This window comes from Pteropus vampyrus, unplaced genomic scaffold (assembly GCF_000151845.1).
Source record: "Pteropus vampyrus isolate Shadow unplaced genomic scaffold, Pvam_2.0 Scaffold4, whole genome shotgun sequence".
Taxonomy (NCBI): Eukaryota; Metazoa; Chordata; class Mammalia; order Chiroptera; family Pteropodidae; genus Pteropus; species Pteropus vampyrus.
Genome location: NW_011888785.1, coordinates 13,477,582 through 13,483,271, shown reverse-complemented (window position 1 = coordinate 13,483,271; position 5,690 = coordinate 13,477,582). Strand labels below are relative to the sequence as shown.

General features: G+C 32.9%; 1 protein-coding gene across 1 annotated transcript in view; it reads left to right on the top strand.

Moving 5' to 3' along the window:
• The window catches only part of PPP1R9A (protein phosphatase 1 regulatory subunit 9A), a 274,958-nt gene that overhangs the window by 86,337 nt on the left and 182,931 nt on the right, over nucleotides 1-5,690 (top strand). The gene's annotated exons all lie outside the window — the stretch shown is intronic.

Sequence of the window (5,690 nt, the reverse complement as noted above, 5' to 3'; positions counted from 1 at the left end):
TCCCAGAGCTTATATTGCTATTTATTAAAGCTATTAAAGAAACCTTATTTTGAACCTCTTCGTAAGATGTTGATTTTAATTTATCTTAGTTATAATGTTGAATTTTTATTTATTAGGTTTGTTATAAAAGCAGTATTAAGAAAGCATAGAATCCTAGATGCTGTATAGTTTTCGAAGGGCTAATTTACATATAATTATAGAGTTGGGGAAAGAACCAGAATGATCCAGTTCACATATGGTCAGTCACCCAGCTGGTAAATGTCGAGCTAGAATATCTAATGTGTTTCCTATTTTTTCTACTGTACTTTACTTGTGTTAAGAAGCAATGACACTCTTTAGTCTGTCTTCCTGAGATCACTTTGGCAACAATTATGATACATGGCCTTCAAGATATGTAGCATGGAAGTTACTGTTTTCATTTGAAATTTGGGGTAACTGAGGTCTAGGATTTCTTGGTTCCTGATCTAAGTTCACTGTTCACACTGCAGGAGTCAAAACTTGTCACTTTTCCTGCATAGTCAGCCAAAGATATCCTCTGTATTCTCTTAGTTGCTTAAGATAACAGTGGGGCCGATGTATGGACTTCTTCTCAAATATGAATGATGTGAAATATATCACCAGTGAGAGAAAACTTGATACTGACATTTTTACTAAGGCATAATCCTTTTTTGCTTTTGTTTTTTAATTGAATGAAAAAAAAAGTACCCAGGGAAGCAAGCTCACTCAGGAAGAGTTACTCCTCAAACTGATAGGGTAAATAGAACTAATTGAATCCTTTCCCCGGTCCACCCATACCTAAGTCTTACCCAGTAGACCCAGACCAAATGATACCTCTTTCATGTGGCCTTCTCTGGAGAAAGTAATATATAACAACAATATAACAACATGGTCAGTCTGACTCTAGAACAACAAAATGAAATAAACTTCTAGAAAATCTGAATCCAGAAGTTAGGTTTTTAAGGGGAACCTTTTTGGGGGGGTGTATAGCCTGGATTATCTTGAAAATTGTCACCATCTGGTCTGAATCTTTCAATACACTGAGGAAAATCTGGTTTTATTATAAAATATAGCATATACACAAAAGTGTATAAAACAATTATACAGTATATATAATTATGAATAATTATAAAATAAACATCCAGGTAACCACCTTCCACTTGAAGAAATAGAATATTGGGGGAAAAAAAAAAGAAATAGAATATTGTCATCACCTTAGAAGTCATTCTGATTTTTGGAGGTAACCACCATCCCTGACTTTAATGGTAAGCACTTTGTTCTTTTTCAAATAAAATTAGTTTCCAGTTTTTATATGTATCCCTAAATAGTTCGCTTTGCTCTTTACTTTCGCCTATTTGTAAGTACATGTTCAAGTTCTTTATTTTTTCAGTCCATGGACTGTCTGTTTGTCTTAGCAATTTGTAGAATTTCTGCATAGAATTTGACTGGAAACCCTTTGTTGTTTATATGGGTTACAGTATCTTGTCTCACTCTATATCAGGTCTTTTCACTTTGTTATATTTTTTGTTGAAGAACAGTTTATTATTTTTAATTTAGTCAAGTTCATTTATTATTTTCTTTCTAGTTAATGCTTTTAGTATGTGTTTAAGAAATCTTTTCCTCCCTCCAAATCATAAATCCATTCTCTTATATTTTAAAAGCTTTATAGTTTTGTCTTTTACATTAAGGCCTGAAAATTTACTGAAGTTTTTTGTTTTTAGTTTTTAGTCCCCCCTGCCCCCGAAAGTGTGAGGGGATTTTTTTTTTTTTAATATGGATATCTAATCGTCTCAACATTGTTATTGAAAAGACCGTCCTTTCTGTACCTTCATGAAGTGCTACTTTTGTCCTAAGCCAACTCTTCGTGTTTCTAGGTTCTCTAGTCTATCCCAGTATTTTTGTTTTTGTTTTTGTGTTGCTCAAACAGTACTGTGCTGTTTTAATTGCTCTTTATTATAATAACTCTCTATCTGATAGAGATCTCACTTTATTCTTCTTCAAGATTGCCTTGTTTATTCTTGGCCTTTTTCATTTAAGTTTTAGAATCAGCTGGTCAATTTCCACAAAGACCGTTTTGCAATTTTAGATTACGTTGAATCCATAGAACAATATAAATGGTTTATCTCTTCATTTATATGTCTTCTTAAGTGTCTCAATAAAATTTTATAATTTTATCTTTAGATGTTTATATATGTCTTCTATTAGATATATTCCTTTTTAGCAAGGTTTCTGGTATACAACATTAAAATAAAAATTAGTTATATCTATAGCAGCAACAAACAGGATAAAATTTAACAAGATGCAATTTGCAAAAACATTTATTCTAAATATATTTCAACTTAAACTTTAAATTTACCACCTTATTATATGCTTCCCACTCTAAAAGTTTATGCTCTTTGATTCTACAGAGTGCCCCACTTACCTATCAGTTGTTTGTATAGTTGTTATCAGTTATTCAGAAATATTCTAAATGAGAAGTAACATATTTAATTTTATAGTGTTAGTGGCATTACTGTATTCTCTTGTATATAATCATTTAATTCTTTTGATAATCTTATGAGTACAGCATCATGGTTTCTGTCTTATAGCAGATGAAACAAATGTAGAGATGTTAATTAGTTTGCTCATTATCACAGGGCTAGAAAGTTACAAGTACCTTGATCTCTAAACCAGGTTGTGTCTAAAACCAGTGTCCATGATGTTTTCATTTTTAACATATTGTCACATATCAAGAGCACCTGAGGGCAGCACAGTATTTCTAAATGGGATGGTAATTGATTATGATAACGAGAAAGCTGAAGCATCATAAAACTAATTAATATTCATTTTATTTTAAGAAAGAAGACAATACCATTTGGAAATATTTCCATGTAAAACATTAAAATCAAATGCTTAACTCTACAGAGCTTTATGAATCAAATTAATTCAAATAATTTTTTTCCATAGAAGGGAGGATATATATTATAATTCATGAAGATAGTACTCATTAATGCTGTCTATCTGTTAACATAGAAAAATATTTTATAGTTAAGAACCCTACTTTTTATATAAAGCTCAATTCTTTAGGATAGAAAAATGTGAAACTTTAGCTTATATTTATATATCTTTTCTCCTTCTGTCAGTGACTGCCACCTTGCCAAATCTGTGGGAGTTTTATGATCTGTTATCCTCGGAGATCTGTGGATTCATTTAACATTTTGCTGTGATTTTATTGGTTTTGGAATCAAGAACTAAAAACTGAATATAGTTCACTATTCATATAACAAGATTTAAGGATGCTTAGTTTTTAAAAGTTCCATTGGTCCCCATTAGATTTATTTCTGTTTGACTAATGAATAGATGGAGGGGAAAAAACCAAACATTGCATATGGTTTCTAGAAGTTGTTTTAATAATAATAATAATAATAATAAAAGACTGGTCAATGAAAGCTTTCAGAAGATGATTTTATGAAAAACTTTCATTCTTTTAAATCAAGAGCAGTTTTCCCCAAAACCTAAATGTCAGTCATACCACTTTCCTAGTTCTCTGTTCTCCATTTTTGTGTTTTGTTTTTGTTTTTTTTTCTGTTTTGTTTTGTTTTGTTTTTTAGATCTTTCTTAGCTGTGTGCCTGAGACTTGTCAATAAAATGATAGCTGGAAAAACTCCTTATTGTCTACCATGAATGCTACAATGGAATAAAAGAAAAATAAGTTAATGCTGTTGTGATTTTCTACAATATACTCACAGCTCTCTTAATAAAACTATGGTGTAAGCTGTGTCTTTTAAACTGAGGCTTACAGCCCATGGATTGGTTATGAAATAGATCTAAAACTTTGCAATCAGCATTTTATTTAATTAATGGAATAGAATAGTAAGGAATTTTTAATTTAAAAGTGAATGTAAATTTAAGGGAATTTTAAATGGGAGAAGTAAAATAGAAAAATTAGCATATCACATAATTTTGTGAAAAATATCAGTTCCATAGACACACTGATATATCAAATAGTATATGTCAAGATTTAGTTCAAGAAACAGAAACAACATGTGTTATAAACAGGAAGATATTTAATACAAGGGAATTAGGTGCTTATACAGTTGATTTAAGATATAAAGGATGGATTCTTGGCTGCTCCTATTAGAATGATTTACACAGAGAATAAAACTGATCCACTTAAGAGCTGTTTACAGCTGAGGTTGTTGCTGGAGCTGAGTTTATGAACATACTCTATAGCTGCAATTCAGTAATCAGGAAGCCAGAATTAAACTGCTGCTGGTGTGGTGCCTCTTGACGCCCAGAAAATTGGAAGGTGCCACTGTTAGCACCTCTGTACAAAACCTCACATTTCCTTGTTTTTGTTTGTAGTTCAAAACAGCCCACAGGGCGCAGGAAAATGGCCTGTGTCTCAATTTTGTTTTCATCATCTTAGATGAGTTGCTTCCATTTACAGAATTAGTTCTCATCCAGAATTCTGAGTACAAGAGGAATGTTCTTAGTTTATCGACCTGTCCAGCTCTCTAGATGAAAGTAGAAGGGCAGATGAGATCAGTGCAGAAGAGCCAACTCAGTTCACCCCTTTGATTTCTTAACACTCACACACACTTTTGTACTTATGCTTGGGTTTCCAAACAACACTAGTGGCAAAGACGTGCGTCTGTCACTCCTGTACAGGAAATGAGCTTACTTCTCCCCAAAGGGGATTAGAACAAAGTCTCTGTACCCAGTAAATGGACTGTCTCAACCAGTAGAGACGCGCACTGAAGTATTTATGTGTTATCTGGGATTCACTTTAAAATATTCTGGGGGGAAAAAAGTAGGAGGGAGAGACAAGGCAAGATTAGCAAAAATGATAATTATTGAGACTGGATTATGGGTACATACTGGTCCATTATTTTTGTATATGTTTGAAAATTTCCATAAGTAGAAATTTTAAGACTATATGTCTTTGCTTATCCTTCTTTAACTTAAAAATTGGCTCTTACTTTTGGGAAGAGTAACAGACAGCAGCAGTGAAACAAAGAGACAGAAGCACAGTGATAAAGGCCTATACAAAGGAGACTATTTTTTTGCCTCATTTTCTAAAAATTTTTCATTAGTGATTGCATTCATAAATATAAAGCATTGTCACTCTTATCTTCTTTTAAAATGAAAATTCCACCTGGGTTATTATAATAATAACACCTGTATATGCTGTGACCAAAAAGTGATTTTCTGTCTGTCCGATTGGATTAAAATGAAAGGAGTTAATGGAAGATGTGTGACGTATTGCATCTGAGAAGTCTCAAGGCTAGAGCTTCTGACTCTAAATATCGGGTTTGCACTGTTGTAATACACTTAATGTTATCATTCATTAGCAGCTTTGAATGTGTTCTCTACATGCATTTTCTTTCCTCATCTCTTTTTGAGAATAGGAATCTGAAAGAATGGGTATGTATGTGTGTGCGTGTGTGTGCGCGCGCGTGTGTGTATTTTAACACCACATTTACATGAAAAGTGGATCTTGAGACTTCCAGTTTCAGCTCTGACATTTAAAGTTCTTGGAAATTGTCACTCTCATTCTTACAACAGGAAAAAAGCTGGATAAAATTTTTAAAAACTGCTGTCTCCCATCATAGAACTGAGGTTGCAGGGTAAACCATCACCCTGAATCTGGAGATGGGTGTATCTGGAGGCGTTAGCCAAGATCTGCTTACCTGTAACAGAAGCTGCCGAAG